Source organism: Pyxicephalus adspersus, chromosome Z (genome assembly GCF_032062135.1).
Source record: "Pyxicephalus adspersus chromosome Z, UCB_Pads_2.0, whole genome shotgun sequence".
In the NCBI taxonomy this organism is placed as follows: domain Eukaryota; kingdom Metazoa; phylum Chordata; class Amphibia; order Anura; family Pyxicephalidae; genus Pyxicephalus; species Pyxicephalus adspersus.
In genome coordinates, this window is record NC_092871.1 from 62888505 (window position 1) to 62897377 (window position 8873).

The following is an 8873-nucleotide window of genomic DNA, read 5'->3' on the forward strand; positions in this document are numbered from 1 at the left end:
TATTGATTACCTTCTTTTAGATTGTCGCAGAAAATGTCAATAGCCTCATCCTTTTTGAAAATGAATAAAAGGTGGGTTACTAACAACTATTATATCCCCAATGCAGATTTCACTGATTGACTGACACTGGTCAGCCAAGATGCCTATGTGAACCTACACTGCTCCTGTGCTGAGTCTTTGGCTGCCTATTATATAAACCATGTCAGCCTTCCTCGGTTGAATTTTTCCGCTAGATATGTCAACATCCGGTTATGGCATTCATTGCCAGCTTTACTTTACATTTTTGCTGCTGCCAGGAAGCCAACAAACCTCCAATACTGCCACACTTATAGGCCTTTGTCTAATTTTCCTACCGTTTTTGGCAACACAGACCACAGCAATAGTGGCCACACTCTTACTACTGCTTTCACTGACCCACGCTCCATCTCTGGTCCTTTATCCTTTCACCTAATGTCACCTTGCTATTTGTCCACAACTTTATGGGTGGCATTCCTAATACAGTCGGGTCATGATGCCAGCTAGCAATGCGATCTCCAACTGTTTTATACGACAAAGACTGCTGATAGTGAGTTGAGTTTACAAGAAGCACCACCTGTCTATCACGCACTAATCCAATTTGCCTGCCATTTTCTAGAAAATGTCTGAATTTCTGTTGGAATTTTTGTAATTTTTTTTAGTTTCTACTGTTGTACTACACATACTTACCATGTGTAGGGACTTTTTATTAATGTATATACTCGTCCCATCGACTTTAATTGAAATCGGTTCTACAAAATTTCGCAGATCTATATTTAGTTTAAGGCAATTCTCGTTTATCTCCTAATACATTCCTAACTTCAACATGATCTAAAAGAATACTGTTTTCTGCAACTTATTATAAAGAATCCAGTAAGCAGGTGCTAATTCCAAATGCAAACTCCAGTTACAACGCAATTTAAAGCATCCAGGTAATATTTCCTAATTCTAAATAAATACACATGCACGAATGTGCAAAAAAAAAAACATATTTAGCGCTTTCTAGAAAGTAAATGCAAACATATTAACAAGTCCTAGTTAATAGTATAGAACTTTACATTTGGAGATTTCAAACACAGAGATTGTTCTTTTTCTAAATTTCGTTTTTATCCTAAATATAATTTTTTATTTTTTTCTATCTGATAAATTTTACCTTATGGAATCATGAATGTTAAACATATACACAATTCTTATTTACAAGTACAAATAGTTTTTGATAGAGATTCAATTACCTTTTTTGTAATATATTTACTCTACATATTTTCATGGCATGTTAAAAAGACTGCAATTAGCTTAAAAAGCGATTGGTAAACCATTGCTTATGCTGCATGAAAAAATACTAAAATAATAAAATAAATAAAATTAGTGAAAAACCGTGTAAACATATTATCTTGTTCTGGAACGTAAATGCAAACGTATTTGAAACGTATTGTTCTTAGATAATGCGGGATATAACATTCCAATTTTATGATGACTAGCACAGACAACATGTTCTAACTCCTAATTCTGTTATCTAAAAACAACCCTTTTTACAACTCTTTAAAAAGCGTCCTGAAAAGCTTTGTTAATTCCAGATAAAAACATCTATACTGTTCTGTAGAAAAACCTGTGTAAATACATTTTATTTACACAAGTAAATGTTAACGTATACTGACAACTTCCAGTAAATAGATTTGAACATTGCAATTAAAGATGTCAAGAACAGAAAACACGTACTTCCTCTAAATTTCTAAATTATTTTAAAACAATCTTTTTTTTACCTTGTCAAATATAAGCTTATTTTATTATTTCAGATAAGAAAAGAAATAGTAAACATAGTTAAGCTTTTTTATATACAAGTACATATAGTTTTAAATAGAGATTAAATAATAATATTTTCTGCAGAAATTCACAGCATTTTAAACAGATTACCTTCTAGTTCTACAACGTAAATGCAAACTTAAACTGACAATTTTTACTTTTTTGGTATAGAATATTGCAATTTGTAGATGTCAAGCACAGAAAACACGTTTATACTCTTAATTTCGTCATCATCTAAAAACAAACTGTATTCTTCAATTACAACTTTATATAATACGTCTGGTAAACCTTTGTTATTTTCAGATGAAAACACATGCATTAATGTGCAGAAACTTAAATAAAACCCTTAAAAGATCATTTAGGTCCTTCTAGAAATTAAATGCAAACATGCCGTATTGACAACTCTTAGTTAATTGTATAGAATATGGCTTTTTGAGATGCTAAGTACAAAAAACACTTTCTTACTCCTAATTCCGTCATTATCTAAAAGTAAACTGTTTCTCCAATTACAACTCATCCTTCAAGCGTCTGGTAAAAGTTTGCAAATTCCAGATCAAATCACATGCACAGTAGTGTAAAAACTTGAGGAAAATACTTGTAAACACATTTTGCTCTTTCTAGAAAGTAAATGTAGACTTATTTTGACATTTTTTGTATAATGGGATAGTACATAACAATCTTGAAAAGTCAAGCACATAAAACACGTTTTTACTGTTAATTTCGTCATTATCTTAACACAAACTGTTTTCTCCAATTTCAACTCAATTTAAAGCGTCCAGTAAAACTTTGCTAATTCCAGAAAAAAAATTCACTAATTTGTAAAAACTATAGAAAAACCGTAATAAACACATTTATCTCTTTTTAGAAGGTAAATGCAAATTATTTTGACAACTCTTAGTTATTTGTATAGAACATTTGAATTAGAGCTGTCAAGCACAAAAAACATGGCTCTCAATTTCGTCATTAGCTAGAAAAAAAACTCTCCAGTTTACATTTTAATTTAAAGCATCTAGTAATTCTTTACTAATTCTAGATGAAAACACATGCACAATTGTGTGGAAAACGGAGGAAATCCCCTGTTAAACACGATTTGCTCTTTTCAGAAACTAAATGCAAACCTATATTGACAACTCTCAGTTAATTGGTTCAGAACCTTGCAACATTGCATTCTCTAAATGTCTTAATTATTTCAAAATGACGTTAAGAATCACTTAGCAATGCCTGCAAATCTACTTGTACACACAATAAATTTTACGAACTCCCACTTCGTTTGGTATGGATACATAAAGGTGCGTACACACTTCCAATTTTTATCATTCAAAACGAACGACGAACGTCGATCGGGCAAAAAATCGTTCGTAAAAAAGTAACTAACGATGCCGACGAACGAGGAAAGTCGTTGGAAACGAACGACCGGACCGGCGGATCGGATTGGACGACGATCGTTGAACATCGTTCGTGTGTACGGTCGTTCGTTGATCGTCCATGGTCAGAGCATGCGTGATGAACGGACGTTCGTTCACTTTTCTGTCGTGCACATAGTTCCTCTATCGCTCAAACAATCGTATCTATTGTGTGTACAATATCTACGAACGATCGTGTCGTTATCTGTATGTGCAGGATCGGTGCTATACGATCGTTCGTAGATATCGTGCAGGATCGTTCGTCGTTCGTTTTCCAACGATAATAATTGGAAGTGTGTACGTAGCTCTAGTCTCTGTGATTGATTTATCTCTCCTCTAAAAAAGTTTTTTAAGTTTGTATGATCAGGCAGGTCACTCCTGCAGAAAGGGATCTTTCTGCAATATACATTTTACCTGCTTGATAGCTTTGGGTTTTTGGCAAAAACCAGACCTTCACAACTCCACCTGAGCCTTTTTCTTACTTTGTGAAGTGTAAGTCTTAAATACATTACATACAAGCTGCAATTTTCAGTAGCTCCTGTGTAAGCATTCACACTGTCACTAGCTTGAGAGCAGTATAAGCAGGGCCGACGGTTCTCTCACTGTGATGTGATGATGCTACTGCAATACAATGTTTGGGGTAGTTAGCCTTAAGGGTCCTCCACTTGCACTTATATTTTAGTTAACCTACAGCTTTCTATTTGGGAGGAATTTGGGTTCAATAAAGTGACATTTATCTGTGACAACCCACTATGGTACAGTACGTACCACAGCATCTGTAGATTTTACTCCAGACAGGCAGTGAGAATTTGCAGGTCCCTGCATGAGGATGGGATAACTGCACCACAACCTCATCCACAACCTGAGCGCAGCCTTAAAGTATTGTGAGAGGGCAAATCTTTATTTGAGGCAGCACAGCGCATAGACAATTGGCAGTACTTATTTTCATTTTCATAGATGTGCCCCCTTTGTTTGGCTTGCACCCATCTATTCTCAATTGCAAAGTTAACTTTTTTTTTGGACCCAAATCAATGCCTTCCCAAGCCACACATGGGACTCAAACTCCAGTTAGCAAGGGCTACATGAGGGTTCCATGGGAATAACATGTTGGAAGGTGGCTAAGTTTAGCAATCCCTATGGACGATGATGATGGAGGAGGAAAAGTGTCCACTCAATGACTTCCCAATGTTTGTGAGATTGACAGCAAGACTTGTTGTAAAACGTAGGTCAGGGTAGGTGGTAAAATAGCATCAGATAATTGTTAGAGGCTGCATTGAAAGTGTAGGAGTTGTGGAATGTTAGGGTATCAGGGGAGTGAGTAGTGGGTGGTAGGGAAGAGAGTAAACTGGATTCGGCTGGTTGATGTAGTTGGCTACAAGTGAACGAGGGTTGTGTGACATGTGGGTAGGATGAATGTTAGGAAGCCTGGGGAGTGAGCATTGCGTAGTAAAGAGGAGAGAAAACTGGTTTTGTCTGGGTGATGGAGGTGGCCGTAAAAGTGTAGGGGTTGTGAGAGCCTATAATAGGAAGTTTGAGCTTTTTAGGCATATCAAGCAGCTAAAGCAAAAAAATGTACTTATAACTTAGTACTGATAGTCAGTACTGAAGTACTTAGTACTGAATCAAAAACTGATACCTTGTATACACAAGTCAGATTGATCACCAGGTTTAACAATCAACATAGAGTAGTTCCCAGTATTCTATAAAAGAACTGGCATATTTTGGTATATGACCTTAAGTCTTCCAAGTTTTTGCAACCATACCCCTCTGTCACCTACAGAAAATCACTTTTCTTATCAGACTCTAGCCATTACACATCTCAACAGCAAAGTGTACCACAATCATTATCAATCAATTACCATTAATCAATAGGACTTATCATTAATTATTAATATAATTATTTCAAATTTCAAGTTTCAAATAACCTTCCAAGTAAGCCTCTTTTACCTTCCTTCTTTTCCTACTCTTGTTCTTTTACATGAAAATTATTACTCATTTACAATCATGTTTCACTTGTACTTGTTTTAGTCATAGCAGTAATGGGCGCCACAAGCGAGGAGTAGTCACGCATGAACTGTCGGTAATAGTTGGTTAAGCCCAGGAACCTCTGGATGGGCTTCAGCCCAAGGGGTTGTGGCCAGTCTAGAACGGCCGTGAGTTTGGCAGGGTCCATCCGCAAACCTTCAGCAGAGACGATAAAGCCCAGGAATGGAATTTTAGGGCACTCAAAAAGGCATTTCTGTATGCAAGGTGGAGTCTGTTTTGCCGAAGCCGTTGTAGGACTGTTTTGACATGGTCTTGATGAGAGGATTGATCCTTAGAGTACACCAGGATTACATCTAAATAGACGATCACGAAATCATATAACAATGTCATTCATAAAGTCTTGGAATACCGCAGGGGCATTGCAGAGTCTGAATGGCATGACTAAAAGCTCATAGTGGCCATCTCGGGTATTGAAAGCTGTCTTCTATTCGTTGCCCTTGCGAATTAAATTGCAGGCACCCCGCAGATCGAGTTTGGTGAAGACAGACGCTCCTTGGAGACAATCAAATAATTCAGAGATCAGAGGCAAGGGATATTTATTCTTAATGGTGATGTTGTTGAGACCCCAATAGTCAATGCAAGGGCGTAGAGATTCATCCTTTTTTTGAATGAAGAAGAAACCAGCCCCTGCTGGAGAGCAAGATTTACAAATGAAGCCCCTCACCAAATTCTTCTAAATATATTTAGACATGGGTTTGGTCTCAGGAATAGAAAGAGAAAGGCACCAGGAAGGAGATCTTTAGCACAATTGTATGGTTGTACAGTCTCAGCCTGTTTTTTGCAGAAAACATCCTGAAATTCCCAGTATTGTTTTGGTAGCCCAGCGACAGGGCATGTGGCAGTGGAGCAAACCTGCCAGGATTTGAGAAAGACATTTCTGAAAGCATGTGCTGCTCCATGAGAATATGTCTTCAGATCTCCATTTGATGATGGGGGCATGTTTGCATAGCCAGGGTAGCCCCAACAGGACATGATGAATAATCTTGGGCACCACCAAAAAGGAAATTGCTTTCAAGTGTAGGGCCCCATGTTTCATGGTGAGTGGTACTGTGGCATGCTGGATGTAACATGGAGTCCAGGAAGGCAAGGGTCCAGAATTGATGCTTATCAGAAGAGATCTGGACAGGGAAGGTTATTTTAGAGGAAAGAGAGGTAGTATGTTTGTCTAGGGAGCCCTCTCCCTATTTCCCCCAGGCACTGGCGTTTGGGGCCTTCACAGTACAAGCAGAGACAGGGCAGTTTGGGGTCCCCGGAGTAGTGAGGGGGGCTGGAAGCCGAAGTGTAAAACAAGGCAGCAAAGCAGCTGGAACTGCAGCGGGTACAGAATTCCCAGGTACAGGAGCTAGGGTTGTAGTTGCAGGGGCGGGAGATTGGCTAATGGCTGACTGGAGCTCATTAAGGCGTTCATTGCATCTCCGGAGAAAGTCCACAACTTTAACTTGGAGTGACTCTTGTTTCTGGATCCACTCAAACAGGTCCTGCATCGAGTAAGGTAGGAGAATGTCAGTGGGGTCCATGGCCTGAACAATTGTCACGGCTCCACAAGGCAAAGTGGTGGACCCACCGTGTCACCCACCCTGTGGGTGGAGACATGCACAGGGCGCAGGGTCCAAGCAGTAGCTTAGTCTTCTCCAGAGCCTCTAGAGGTGAGGATGTTGTGCGGCAAACTACTGCCGGGTTGCGGCCCCCGTGCCTCTGCAGGCAATGGAACAACAGGAACTGCTGCAGCTTGAAGAGGAGGAGGTGGGCGATGGGGAGGAAGATGTTTTGGCGCCTACTGAGGGACAGGAGGAGGATGAGCCTAGGGAACCACTCTTTCATATGTGCATCCACATGTTGCGATAACTACAGAGGGACCCCCGCATTTGCAGCATCAAAAACTGCGATGATTACTTGCTGGTCACCCTTCTGGATCACCGCTACAAAGACAAAATGTCACAGTTTCTACCCAACCCAGCGGAAGATAAAAAAAAGGTCACCCGCCTGAGCAAAATACTATGCGACTGGCTGTGTGAGGAGTTCTGCATACCACATTCCACACAGGGAGCTCAGGCAGACACTGCCTCTACCGTATCCTTCTGTAGTGGCGGCAGCAGCAGTAGTGGCAGCAGGCCGCACACATCCAAAAGTCTAGGCCAAGGCAAGGGGGGATTTTCTGGATGCCTGGTGAAACCTGATGGGGCCACCTTCAACAAGTGAAGTGCAGGGGCATTACCATCGAGAACAGATGAAGCACAATAATTACGTTGGCTCTTTTCTGGCTGGTGGTGGTGTTGACGACAGCAGTTATGAGGAGGATGCCTGTCCTGTGGCATTGACGATGCCTTACACCCAGCTCTAGATGCCAGTTACCAATGCGGTCCCTGCTCCATCTCAGAGCCCACCATCTCCTCTTGCTGCTGCTGCCGCCTGTCAGTGCTCCATTCACTCACTAAAATTGCACACTTCTGGGTGGCATTGATCATGCACTACACCCAGCTCTAGATGCCAGTTACCAATGTGGTCCCTGGTCCGTCTCAGGGTCCACTGCCTCCTTCTCCTCCTGCTGCTGTTGCTGCCTGTCAGTACTCCATTCACTAAATATGTATTACGCACTTCTGGGTGGGTGGCATTGTCAATGCACTACACCCAGCTCTAGATGCCAGTTACCAATGCATTCCCCGCTCCATCTCGGGGCCCACCACCTCCTCCTGCTGCTGCTGTCACCTGTCAGTGCTCTATTCACTAAAATTGTACACTTCTGGGTGGCATTGATGATACACTACACCCAGCTCTAGATGCCAGTTACCAATGTGGTCCCCGATCCTTCTCAGGGCCCACCGCCTCCTCCTCCTCCTGCTGCTGCTGCCGCCTGACAGTGCTCCATTCACTAAAACTGTACACTTCTGGGTGGCATTGATGATGCACTACACCCAGCTCTAGATGCCAGTTACCAATGCGGTCCCCACTCCGTCTCAAGGCTCCTCCTCCTGCTGTTGCTGCTGACGCCTGTCAGTACTCTATTCACTAAAACTTTATTACACACTTCTGGTTGGGTGGCATTGTCAATGCACTACACCCAGCTCTAGATGCCAGTTACCAATGCGTTCCCTGCTCCGTCTCAGAGCCCACCGCCTCCTCCTGCTGCCACCTGTCAGTGCTGTATTCACTAAAATTGTACACTTCTGGGTGGCATTGATCATGCACTACACCCAGCTCCAGAAGCCAGTTACCAATGCGGTCCCCGCTCTGTCTCAGGACCCACCCCCTTCTCCTGCTGCTACCGCCTGTCAGTACTCCATTTACAAAAATTGTATTACACACTTCTGGGTCGCATTGACGACGCACTACACCCAGCTCTCCATGACACTTACCAATGCGGTCTCCCTGGCGATAACTTACCAGAGGCCACACACTGCGACTGCTCTTGCTGACCCACGCTCCGTCTCTGGTCCTCTATTCTTTTGCCTGATGTCACCGCACTACTTGTCCAAAACTTTATGGGTGGCATTCCTAACACATGTCATCCAGGTCATGATGCCAGCTAGTGTTCTGTGATCTGGGTAGTGGTGGATCGTTTCTCCAAAATGGCGCACTTTGTTCCTCTGCCTGGTCTTCCTTCTGCTCCTC